Source organism: Podarcis filfolensis (assembly GCF_964270895.1).
Source record: "Podarcis filfolensis genome assembly, chromosome: 5".
NCBI lineage: Eukaryota > Metazoa > Chordata > Lepidosauria > Squamata > Lacertidae > Podarcis > Podarcis filfolensis.
The window spans coordinates 42666485-42680509 of NC_139608.1; positions in this window are offsets into that span (position 1 = coordinate 42666485).

The window sequence follows — 14025 nt, forward strand, 5'->3', positions numbered from 1 at the left end:
CTGGGCCTCCTCTTCGCTCTCTCTTTTCTGCCTTAATTGGAACCCTCTGAGACCAGGCGAAATCGCATTAGCACCAGGCCCCGGCGTGCAAAGCCATCCATCTTTTTTTATTACAGCGTAATGGGGCTGCTCGCGAGGCGGCGTTCGATTTGTCACAGGCCTCGTTCGCTGATAACGGGCATTTGTCATCACTTTCTGCCTGTGTTAATGTCATCATCGGCGAGCTGACAGCCAGGCCCGTCGAGGGAGCACCGGCGACACAGCACATCCGTCAAGCTAATATTTCCATGGCTGTGGGGACCGGGCGGGCTATGGACACACATTAAAGCGCTGAGGAGAGGACGGGAGAGAAAAGCGCCATTGTCATTAATTAAAATGTTAGGGTGGATATGAAGACGTGTGCGCGTGCCGCCTGCCTGAGTGTGCCACGCAGCGAGCGTGACGTGGCCCGTGAGTGGGCCGGCCGGCCTACAGTTGCACGTCCCCTATTAACAAGCACAAGCTTGGATCATGAAGTGCATTTAAAAGCTATTTGGGGCTGGGGAATCCAGAGCATGGTGAATAGGAAGGTCATTGTTAATAAGCGAGGGAGGGGTGTGCTCTTGTGTAACCAGCAAGCCACAGTGTGTGTATCTTATCCACTCCTCCCCCCAGAGTCTGTTTGTTCCTTCGGCATGTTGTGGTTGGTCATTCGCAGACATCCTAGTGTCAGGTGCTTGGCAGCCATAGTGCCAATGGGAAGATGCCAATATAGGCAACAACCATTTTAGGCGCGTTCAGTAGGTGTGCAGCTGTGCACTCACGCATCACCGCGAACCCGGGAGTGACTAGAAAAAGGGCAAAAACAGTCCTAAAAGAGCGCCGAAAGGGCAAAAATGCCACAAAAACAGCACCTTGCAGCCCCATAGGCCTTTACAAGTGCAATCCCAGGAGCCTTCGCACCAACCTTTGAGGTCTGTGGAGACTTGGAGTTTGAGGAAGGAGTTTTGGAGGGAGTAATTGCCACCATTCATGCCAGTCTGGGGAGTGCTGCTGGTTTTTTAAAGGGTTTTTCTAGGGTTTTCAGAAGTTTAGAGGATGTTTGCAGGCTTTTTCAATGGGCATTCCCAACATACACTATTTCACTTAAATGTGTGGTGTCTTGGAACATAACCCACATGTAAAATGGTCGTTGCCTGTACAGATCAAAAGGCTGTCAGCCCCAGAATCCAAGGTGTAGGTATCATGAGCAACTCATTCCCAGTCAAAAGCAAGCTGAATGTGAGTTACCAAGGCCATAAAATGCCATGATGAGCTGTTACTGCTGTTTATGTCCTGCTTCTGGGCTTCCCTAGGTATCTGGTCGGCCACTGCAGGGACCAGGATGCTGTCACTCTATAGGCCTTTGGTCTGTTCAAGCAGGCTCTTCCTTCTCTCTTAATTTCACCACAGTGGTTGCAGACAAGACAATGGGATTGGGGGCAGTATTAGGGATGCAGGTCAGGCTGAATGGCTCTTGTGGCAGAGCTGCTCAACAGTAACTGCAGCCAGCACTGTATACATGCTGGTTGAAATCTCAGCTCTGCCATTAAATGCACTAGGTGGCCTAAAACAAGCTGCTTACTCAGCTTCAGCAAACACTGTGATGTGGGAATAATTATACTTTCTAACCTACAGGGTGTTGCTGGGACTCATTGGGGACAACTAGGGCCGGGAATTCAGGCAGGAGCTGGAACCAATGATATCCAGAACAAGCTAATTCTAGCATTGTTACCATCCTCTTCTTTGCTACAAGGGCAACATAGAGACTTTGAAGAGGGGAGCTGGTAAGGGGCACAGAGGAGTCCAGAATCAGAGGCAGGAGCGGGGGCAGGAGAAAGAAATGAGGCAGGCTGCTGAAGAATCCAGAAAGTCTTCTCCTCTTGCTGCAGCCAGCTTCCTTCCCTCCTGGTCTCCCAGAACACATAAAGTACGGTTGACATATTCCAAAAAATCCTGAACACGTTTGGAGCAACCCCCCACCCCACCCCTATCTCTGTCACTTGTCCCTTCCCTGCCACTCACCCCTTCCTCATCTGCCTATTTGCTCCCTCCTTCCCTCCCCTCTCTTCCCTTTGCTGTCTTCGGCCTCCTGCTCTTGAATGATGTGAGACCCCAGGACGGCCACACCAGGCCTGGTGGCTGCCGGAAATAGCATAAATCCTAGTGCAACTTGGGGACGAGCCAAGAAGAAGCAGGTCCAGCGTCTTGCCAGAGGTGGAGCCGCTGCCACCGAGGGCCACCTAGTGAGCCCGCTGTTATAGAGTGTTATAGTAGACTGCTCTGACTGTAACCAGGGTATGGGTAAATGAAGCCAGTCAGCTTTCTTTTAATAGGGTCTCAGCTAACCTGCCTAAGCTGCTAAAAGGTGCTCATGGCTGCCAAAACCACTTGTGTCTCCATAGACTGCACAACCTGAACCCCCCGACTCCATACTTGAGTCATACTTAGTTACAGTGCAACTCCATTCAAAATTGGTGGCAAACTATCAGTAGATCAGGTCCTCCCGGTCAATAGCACCTCTTTATATCTAGATTCAGATTCAGCTTCTATGCTTTCATCCATTGCAGAACAACCTCCCAACATCTCTTTAGGATTTCCACTTCCTCCTTTGGGAATCAGAAGTAGAGCAGTGTGTCATCAGCCCAAACTTCTGGGTGCCTTCTCCCAGCAATGTCATGCAGACATGGGAATTAGATGGTCAATAGGCTCCTGGCTGCCACACTGAATTGATACAAGGAGATGGCCAAGTTGCCTCATACTTTCCCCCCTTTTTTGAGCTGCATCCAGAGGTCCTGTCAGGCACCAGGTAGCTCCTGTTGATTGCTCCTTCTAAGAGTGTAAAGAGTGGGTCTCAAATTCTGCCTATATATATATATATATTCCTACTGCCTCCCCAAGTGAACCCTTTTGAGAATTTTCAATGTGTTAATGAAAGCTTGGTTGTGAACAGATTGTTTTGCCATGAAGGATTCTGAAGCATGCGATAGTGTGCTGCACAAGACATCCCTTATGCATGGCATGAAAGTGCTGCAGCCAGGGAAAAGAGCAGCTGTTTAATCTGGTATCACAAATAGATAGGGAAATACTGTACAAAGCCAATTCTCTGTGAAAGGCGAACTAGATATGGTATTAAATGTGTGTTTGTCTCACAGTCTGTATTGACAGTCCCAGTTGTCAATCACAAACCCTAACCCTACTAAAATAAACAGGTCAGTTTATGGGAGGATACCGCTAGCAATACAGTAAGACTCAGATGAGTACTGTATTAAGGTCATTCAGTATCAGGATGATATTGGCCATCTTTGCAGTCAAATGCTCTACCACTGAGCTATGGGAAGGTTTGTTGTGTTTTTTAATTGTGTTTTTTTCTGTTTTTTTCTTCTTTTTTCTCTTTTTTTCTTTTTCATTATTGTGATGTGTTGTTTTGTTTTTGTTTAATATGGTGTTCTCTATTCTTTCTTTTTGTAACCTTCAAAACTTTAATAAATATTATTTAAAAAAAAAAAGATATTGGCCATCTTTGCTAGCCCCAAGCAGGTACTCCATCCTCCCCATCTGAACTTGGGCCTGAAAGACTAAGGGAACTGTAACTGTTATGCCACATGTTCCAGTGCATTTCCCCCTAACTTTCATTATTGCAAGAAGTAGTATATTTTGGGGGAAGCAGGGTTTTGTTGCACAAGACTTCCCAGTCAACCAGAATTGTGCAACCTGGATTTACTGGTATATGATTGAACCCTACCCCCAAACAGCAGGTCTGGAAGTGTCCAAAGTCAGCAGGTGGCATTTGGCATCTCTTTCATTATGTAAACATCTTCTGATTTTCTGTCCCACAAAATATGGTTTTATTAAGGCTACGCAATTCCTTGCATGGGCGTGTTTCACTTGTGGGATGAGGATTATGGCATGAGAGGAGCAAAATATTGTAGGCAAAATAATGGTGGATTTGGAAATGGCTGCCAGCTTTTTGGGAATGGGATTTGGAAAAAAATGACACCACAACATTAATCCCACTAAGTGATTTGCTGTCACAAATATGGCTTATTATTCACAGATGTATCTATAACCTCAGAGGTGTTATGCCCATCACCACATCATTTGCATGTGCATCATGCCTGCAAACTTATACTTTATACTTGAAGATGCACATTTTATATATTCAATTACTAACCAGTTTCTTGCCTTGATATATCTTGACAGGACTTCGCTATGTGTTTTTTTCTATATGTTTGAAGTGGTCCTCAAGGCTAGAGGGATGCAGGTGGCGCTGTGGGTTAAACCACAGAGCCTAGGACTTGCCGATCAGAAGGTTGGTGGTTCGAATCCCCGCGACGGGGTGAGCTCCCATTGCTCAGTCCCTGCTCCTGCCAACCCAACAATTCAAAAACACGTCAAAGTGCAAGTAGATAAATAGGTGCCGCTCCGGTGGGAAGGTAAACGGCATTTCTGTGTGCTGCTCTGGTTCGCCAGAAGTGGCTTAGTCATGCTGGCCACATGACCCGGAAGCTGTACGCCGGCTCCCTCGGCCAATAAAACAAGATGAGCGCCGCAACCCCAGAGTCGGTCACGACTGGACCTAATGGTCAGGGGCCCCTTTACCTTTACCTAACCTGTTTCTTGCCTTGATATATCTTGACAGGACTTCGCTATGTGCTTTTTTCTATATGTTTGAAGTGGTCCTCAAGGCTAGTTATAAATACTTTAGTAACTATAAATGAGTGGTGTTTGAAACAGTTTTCAAATATTAGTCTCAACTGTGTTAAAAACCTCCAAACCAGCATCCAACAAGCCTGTTGACCGCTGGCACCGGGATGGAAATCATTTACACCTGGAGGCCCAACCAGCTAGAAAACAGCCTCCAAACCACATAGTCAGTGGGTGGAGTACAACCACTGTGAGTAATTTTGGTTGGCCTACCTGCTGGTGCTGTAATGTGACCTTGGGTGGTAGAGATGACAAATACTTAGGGTGGGATTCACCTAATGAACCCTGATGGGGGACTTCTGCTTGCGTGAAGGGGTTTTCCTTTCTCTCCTTCTCTCATGCCTCCCATATTCACGGTGTGTGTGTCAGGAGAACTTCCAAAACAATGTGCCCGGGGTGGGGGGCGGGGAGCACCATTCCTTCTAGCAAGCTGAAATGCTAGTGCAGATGAAATGTTTGTAATAGCACAGCATTTAATTCCACCCTCATTTTGCCTATTGATGGACAGAAGCAAGATATCATGGTGCCTTTCCTCATTTATGATAGCTGTGGCACAGCCCGCCCAAACTTTTCTGTTTGGCAGAGTCTCTGCTTAAAACATCATCTGAACCATTCGGTGTACCCCACACACCCAAAGTGATGAGCTGTTTTGACCACAGAGCACTACCTAACTCGCATTCCCCAGGACAATCAATCTCTTCTTGTTGACTGAGCTTCACAATCCAGCTTTAAGAGACAGGATAGCACACCAATTCATAAATTGAAAGGTAATTTTGCTTCTCATCAGGCAAGTCCATTGTGGTACAGAGCAGCAGAGTGGGGGGGGGAGCTGCAGAGCAGAGTGGTGTGTGTGTGTGTGTGTGTGTGTGTGTGTGTGTGTGTGTTTGTGTGTGTGTGTGTGTGTGTAGCCCCTCCAGTCCCCTCCTTTACCTTGCAGGGTGTGCTAACGAGTCCTCCCCCTCCCCCTTCCACGAACCAAATCCTTGGAGATGGTAAGTGCGGCATATCCCCAGACGGGGAGTGTAAATGCTTGTTCTTTGTAAATGAAGAACATAATTAACATTAAATTAAGGTAATACAAATGAAGACAACCCAGAGCCTGACAGGATGAGTGTTTGGGGAGGCAGTACAGAGAAGTGATTCATATTTTTAATTTACTGTGCAAATAGACTAGCAGGGCTTTGCGGAGTGGGGGGGGCGGGAAAGGGGGAAGGGCGATCTTAAGTGGAGTGGGGATTCCCCCCCCCCACTGTTGTTTTGCTGTGCTTTAAGCACACAATGACTATTAAAGTCAACTGCCCATATAATGGGACATCTCCTACATGACTGAGCTCCGAGAGGCATCTTGGTGTAGCAATAAATCCTTTTAGTGCTGTCTGCCTGGTACACAACCTTGGGGGGGGGAGCAGCAAGAGATCACTAGGTAAATACACCTTCTTCCACCACCAGGATGTCCAGAGGATGGTGCCTCTGGCCTCCCATTGACTGGGATGGAGAAAGAAGAGACTCCCTACACACGCCATTACAAGGCTCAAGATAGCTCACACAGGTAATGACTCGGAAATGTAGCGGTTCCAGAGATTCTTGGAATGGATACACACCTAGCTTAGATAGGACTTTCTCTAGCTCCTGGTCTGTGGAACCCTAGCAGCAACACACAGCAAATGCCACTCTTCCAGAAAAGCGTGAAACTGAGTAAGAAGTAGCAAGATGTAGATGTGCTTACTCCAATGAATGGGGACAGAGGCACATTTTATGTGGTCCAGCTGTTCATGCCTTGCTTACCAAAGCAGATGTCCTTGTTTCTGTCAGAGAAACATTTGCAACCACCAGAGGCGCCATCTTTGGAAGAAGATTGAGGGGGCCCAACACAACGTCCCGATGTCGTGCGACGTCCTGATGTCATTCCGCGCCTGGCTCAGTGTTCAGCCTCAACAGGAGCTGGCCCTCTCAAAAAAAGTTTGAGGGGGCCCAAATAGCCTCAGCCCCCAGAAGCCAGTGCCTATGGCGACCATGCTGACACCATTCTAGATGCCCCCCAAGGGTACTCTGTGATTTAGAATAGTCTTCAGTGATGAGCACATGGCAGTGTTTGGTTGGCATTAATACTAGGAAGGGAGTATTCTGATACCACAGGAAGACCAAAGACTTAATTCAGACAAGGCCTTGGGATGTGAGGAGTCGACTGGCCTCCAGTGTTCATTTTGTCTTTTTTTTTTTGCGCTACAAAGGAAATATTTTACACACATAAGGCATTATTAAGCTTTCACAATATTGTTTTTAGCCATGGAAAGAAGTTATCTTCATTCACGGTTTGGCACATTTTCTAGGTGCTGCTTCAGAGCACTTGCAACTGTCAAAACCACACATGAGTAGTTTTGCCAATTTGCCAGGAAAAGTTGGTTGGAAATTTTAAAAATTTGAATACCAAGATAAAAGTATGCCAGCTACACTAAGTGTCAGCCAGGATGTTCTATGGTGATTCCAGTTCTTTCCCACTGAGATGTTAGAGGGCAGCAAGAGGTCATTCTAAGTCCAGCTATTTTCCTGCAGTCAGTTGGCACCCTAAGCAGTGACCACCTCCTACCCTTTCTTCCTTCCGTTTTGCTTTAACTGTTAGAGTCCACATATGGATTTGGAAATTGATAAGAGTTCATGACAGAGTTCACTGTCACATATTCAAAACATATTTGAGGAGGATGCAGGAACCAGCCCCACCCACATGTGTACTGATCATCCTCTTGCTAGCCACACATTCAGCAAGCACAAGAAAAGGCCTTATATTAGGCCTGCCATACCAGGATTTCAAAGGTAGAATTGACGTCCGGGGGGAATTTCCAAAAGGTGGCGCTTTGTCCCGGATCAATAAAAAAAAAATCAGTTTCTGTGTTTTTGTAAGAAAAAGTTCTGCAGCATTGGGATGTCCTGATTTTAATTTTTTGAAACATGGTAACCCTACCTTAAAAGGTAAAGGGACCCGTGATAGTTAAGTCCAGTCGTGAACGACTCTGGGGTTGCGGCGCTCATCTTGCTTTACTGGCCGAGGGAGCCGACGTTTGTCTGCAGACAGTTTTTCTGGGTCATGTGGCCAGCATGACTAAGCTGCTTCTGGCGCAACCAGAGCAGCGCACGGAAATGCCATTTACCTTCCTGCCAGAGCGGTACCTATTTATTTACTTGCACTTTGACGTGCTTTTCAACTGCTAGGTTGGCAGGAGCTGGGACCGAGCAATGGGAGCTCACCCCATCACAGGGATTTGAAACACCGACCTTCCGATCGGCAAGCCCTAGGCTCCGTGGTTTAGACCACAGCGCCACCCACGTCCCAACCCTACCTTATATAGATGTAAATATGTGGTATTCCTCCACATGAGCCAATCACGAGCTCTACACAGACACGGATGTGACTCGTGAGGGGTGAATTCAAGCTACCACCACTCCTCTTAATGCATGAGAGGTGGACCATCTTTTTAAAAAACTTATCTGTTGTCACATGTTTATATTCAAGTCCTATGGCCTGGTCTGAAGGCACACGATCTAACAATCTTGCGGAAATTAAGCATGGGGGAACATCAAAAAATATATAAAAGTTTAAGTTCATAATTCTACCAGTTCATTCTGCATAATGTGTAAGACATTTCTTTTTTCCTGAGTGTGGTAGGGGGGGGGGGAGAAGCACCCAACACAGTTGCATACCAGAAGGGGTGCTGGACCTAATGGTGTTCAGTTTCTCTATATCTTATTTTGATTGCAGTTTCTGGCGCTTCTGTTTTTTGTTTTAATCTTAGTCTCAATCAAATTACAGTACAATTTGAATCCCAAGATTGAGGTAGGACAGGGGATGATCCAGTTTTGGGGTGGGGTGGGAGAAAACCTGTGTTAGCTGAGAGGATTGTAAGCAAATTCTCTTAATTCATTTGCTTAATTCACCCCCTCCAAATTACAGATATTTCAGATTTAAAAGAACAAAGTATGAATGCATTGCATTTGGGAAGCTGATCATTAACATGCTGCTTTAAAAGGTTACCAATCTCCCTGTGTTTAAGTCTCCACAAGTCACAATTCAAAAGCAACATTTAACTACCGGTATGTTCAAATTTCAAACATTCCACTTTTGATTGACTGATTGATTTCCCAATGGTGCGAAATTTCATTGCAGTCTAGTATCAGGGCTGCTGATGTAAGAATAGTACAGGGAATACCCACATACCAAGCCCTGAGCCAGCAGTGTTGCCAGATCCTTAGCCTTCATTTTAAAAGAAGTCAATTGGACACCTTTGAAGAAAGTTAGAAAACAAAATGTTCTAAGGCAGATACAGAGAAGCTGCTAAAGATGCCTAATCACTTAAGATGGCATTCAGCTAAGTTGTACTAGTTGTACCATTTAAATTAATGGACCTAACTTAGGGATATTCATTCATTTCAATGGGTCTGACGTGAGTAAAACTTAGCTGGATACCACCTTTAATCCCTGTTGCTATCCAATTACAGGAAGAAACACTGATCACCCCCACCTGGGACCCAAGAGGAGCATTTCCCAGAGCAGGAGGAAAACAGAAGACTATGGCTGCTGCTGCTTGTTGCTGCTAGCCTGATGCTGGGTGAAGGAAGATTGTCTGTCTGTGTACTGGGGTAAGTTTGCTCAAGCACTTTGCTCTGTGTTCACATTGTTTCATTTTGTGCTGTGTCTGCAGTGTAAAACACCAATGGTTGGCTTTGGTATGGCTTACTCAAAAGGAAGTCCCATGAAATAAATGAGGCTTTTTTCCTGCTGAGAAAACATAGTGATATTGCTATGTGTGCCCCTTGTTTTCTATGTCCCCCAAACAACCACTACTGGTCTGCATGTCATCACTTGGCTGCCATTTGTTAATATGGAGTAACTATAAAGAAACATGTAATACAAAATAAAACAGAAAATATAACCAAAAAATCATCAAGCACCTTACAGCTGCAGCAAGTTAAAATTCCTATAGTGTTCTTAACACAATACTTTTTTGTTTATCAAAGTTGGCAAAATGTGTCTGTGGGTTTGTGTTTTGCTGAGAGTTTTGTGAAACTGCACATGGTTAGAGTATTTATTGGTTAGAGTATTTATCTTCCTGTTGTTTACTAGTATCTTGCTTTTCCTCCAAGATCAGATGCCAAAGTTATGAAACTACAGATACTTAGGTGGTGGTGGTGGTTTGCATCTTGCTATTTATCAGGGTTGACAAACCTTTCTCTTGCTTTTTGCTATAAATATCAGGACTGTGTAACGCTGCAGTTAAAGCAAGGAGGCTGCTTTTCTAGCTTTCTTTACATGATCTGTGAATTACATTATATATTTGTATATTGCTTTTGCTCCCAGGAGTTCTAGGTTGGGCATGCTATGCTCCGCTCCTGCCTTTTACCTTTGCAACAGCCCTGTGGGGTTGGCTTGGTGAAGTTTATATATGTACATAAGCAGCAGTTCTTGCCAAAAGATGGATGGTAGTATGCGTGTGCGCACAGGTGCCCCAGTGCTCATACAGTGTACCAGGATATCCTATTGACATCCCTGCTTAGCATTGATGGCCCTCCCTCAAAACTGTAGTGACCCACTACTGAGCAAAGCAACTTCCCTGTTGGCATGAGGCCTGGAGAAGTCTTGGAACTAAGTCTACCTCTGCCAGATTGGTCTTGGTTTTTAAAGTACTCAGTCTCTTAAGACCTTGCCTCCCTCTTCCACCTTCCTCAGTGGAAGGTGTAAAGCACAGCCTAAGATCCAATAAGCTTCGGACTTGCAGGGAGGGACAGGAGCAAGGAGGAGGCACCAGTTGGAAGGCAGCAATTTCCATTTTCCCCTTGGCATCTTTTATTGTGCTTGCTTTTGGGTGTAGAGTTCCCATTTACAGGGGCTTCAACGTTACTAAATGGCAGCACAGAGAATGCTGGGCTCACTCTCGCAAAAATCAATAAATGAATAAATAAATACAGGCAGCAAAGAGGCCTGAAATGATTCTCGTTTGCCGGGAATGAGAGACACCAAGTGTAATTTAGGGTTTGATATTATGAAAGCCTTGCTGCTCTAAAGCAGCAGGATGCTCAGCGGCTCATTAATAAAGGATAAACTTGGAGTCTATTTACAAGGCACTTTTTGGGATTATTTACACTCCATTATACATACGTAATGTTGTACATATTTACCGCTTGGCTTGGTGGTGAACAAAGGGATTTAGAAGAGGGGTTGCTCTCTGACACCCCACCCCTTTCCCTCTGAGCAAGGTCACGCCAGAGGGGACAGCCAGATCTTCAGGGAAGTATAGGCAAGGAAGAAAAGATATTTGGTCTATTTTCTGAGCTAATATAGATTGGAAGCAGGCATCTGGCTTGATGCAAGTCGAGCCAGTGGCATTCTTCAGGTATCTCTCTCTGAAGTGGAACAAACCACTTCTGTTGGAAGACACAGACATTTTCTCTTTTCCCTATCTCATCAGCATGATTACCTAGGCATGCCAATACTATTGCAAATGCTATGTCTCTGTTGCTGAAACAGGTTGGAACTTGGCCTAAAATGACACAAAGCAGTTCTAATGAAGGGCAGTTCTGGTATGATGACACCAAAAACCTGGCCAAAGTTACAAATATGATCCTCGCTCCCATCCATGCCAGATTTTCCTGTGGATCAGTGTCATTCCCAATGCACATCCATAATGTGTATATTATTGATACAGGCGGGAAGAGGTTGGGGTTACAGCAATCTTGTACAATGTTATGATTTGACTGAGGGAGGAATACATTTTCCTGCTCAGGCCCACCTTGCTTCCAATCTGTCCAGATCTTTAGGACTCAAGAAAATGTGTGCGCGTGAAACATTTGTTGTTCTACTTCTGTACCCGGCCAACACTGGCATAGAGACAGGCACACAATTGAATCACTGCTGAGGTGCACCCATGATTATGAGGTCTGAGGAGATGAAGATGATACCTGTACAGCTGTTGCCATTGGTTGCAAACTGCTTATGATGTCACAAAAGCACTGAGCAGCTGAGTGGATATAAAGGCAGGCCAAGGGGAAAGCCCTTCTCTGTTCCCCAGCAGGACACAGCTGGCAACAATTGTGACATTCAGCAGTGCCCCTTTTTCCCACTTGGAGAAGGAACACTGGACAATAGGAGGCTATAATCCCCCAGCAGGATGCTATGGAGAAATAATAAGGCAAGTTTGTTTGCTAGGTGGGATTGCAGCTTGAAAGCTGCTGGTTTTCAAGGCCAGAAGCTTGCTGATGTCTAGCAGTGGGCCTAACAGAAGCTGGCAGATGTCGGTGGGTAGATGCTGGCGAAGTTCACATTCAGAAGCTGGTGGATGCTGCAAGGCTGAAGCAGGTTGATATCTGTGAATGTAAGCTGGTTGAAGTTCACCTTCAGGAGCCAGTTAACAGCAGCTGGTGGATATTTGTGGAATAAAGCCTGGGCACAAAAGTAAATGAATGAAAGTTGGATGTGTTCACTGGTGTTCTTCATGGATGTTGGCTGCTGTATGTCTGTCTGTATGAATGAATGAATGGGAGCTTTTGAATGTGGTCAAGGTGAAATGGTGTGTACATGTGCATGAATGAGATGTGTGAAAGGTGGCTATTCATGAATAGATGAAAGCCCTGGAAGCTGGCAGACCGAAGTTAGCAGATGAAGTCACCAGGAAGAAGCTAGGAGTGGAAGTGCCTGGGTGATGCTGCCAGATGGCAGCTAGTCCACTCATTGTCCGCTTTTCTTGTTGTTACAAAATCCCTTCTACAGGGATGTCTGAAGCCAGTGAGTTTTTCTCAAGACCACTCATGAAAGCAATGGAGAGAACTGCAGGGCTTAAACAAGCCATCTTATATTTCTAAATGCATATACTGGTCATTCTATATTTTTCCTCGGGTAATGGGATATCATGCATTTGAGTTGGTATCATTCGACATGAAGGGTGTGCTGGGTGAGAAATAAATAAGAAATAAACAAATAAATCACTGTTGGTGTGCTCGTATGATTATCCACGTGGCCCAGGGTGGGGCCTGACTGGCCTCATAAGGACTGCGGCTGCTGCCCAGCAAGCACTGGGGTATTTGGGGGGAGCTTTTGCTGTTGTTACTGCTATTAACTTTTTGTATCTTTATTTTTATGTTGAAATTGTTCAGTTTGGTTATGTAGTTTTTAATGTGTTTATTTTTAGGACTACTTTGCTATGTTTGTAATTATGTAAATCTTTTCATATCGTAAGCTGCCTTCAGCATTGTTTTAACTCTGGAAAGGCGGCATACAAATAAAATGATGATCAGGCCTGGGGTGGGGGGTTCGTACTGATGCTTCCCCAGTTGTTGCCATTGACAGTGGACTGCCTGGGATGTCACAGAAGAACATGATGGCTGAGCAGGAAAAGGCAGTTAATAGTGGGAGGGAGAATGAGTGAGGAAAAGGAGTCTCAGGAGAAGCTGGGGCTGAGCCAACTATAGACACAGAAGGGAAACTTGGTTTGACTCCTTCCTGCTTGAGTTGCCAACCTTTCCCTCCCTCAGGGCTCCTCAGTGAAGCATAGGAGTCAGCATGTGAGCTGCGATAAGCCACAAAGACCTGGGTTTGGATGTCACTTCTGTTGTGCTCCCAAGAAAAGGCCCCAAAGGGAAGAGGTGTTGTTCCCTCAGCTTCCATCCCATGTCCCTGCCGCACTACAGCATAAGTCTTCCCTGGCCCTGTATCTGAGATCCTTTCAACTGGCAGTGTTGAAGATTAATCCTGGGGCCTTGTGCACAGAATGTGGGAAGCTGCCTGTGACCCAGTCAGGCCCCTGTTTCACTGACATGGGTGCCATGGCACCCACAATGGCCCATCAAGTTCCCAGTCATGTTCTCCATCTTCCTGACACACTAGACGGAATTCAGAGTCTAGAGGTGAGGAATCTGTCCCCTTCTCTCCTTCCTACTTGTCAACATCTCCTGAGGATTCCCCATTCTGTGCTGACCACAGGAGAAAATCTGCCAGAATTCTGAATAGAAGCTGGGGCTGGACACCAAGGTGAGGAAGAGGGAGAGAGCGCTGGGAGGGAACTGTAGTTTGATGCTTAGAGTTGTTAGGACACCCTATTCCCCTCAGAGACTTAGAATTCCCAGTTCCCTGTGAAGACGGATTGATTGTTAAAGCCGGAACTCACTGGAATTCAGTTCTGGAATCTCTCAGGTGGGCGCCATTATGAGAGAACAAGGGAAGAAATCATGGTGAGTTCTGGCACCTCTTTTTCTAGATAAAATAGCGCTGGAAATTGTAGGAGGGTGGGCAAATAGGGGTCTCCTAAAATCTGTCAG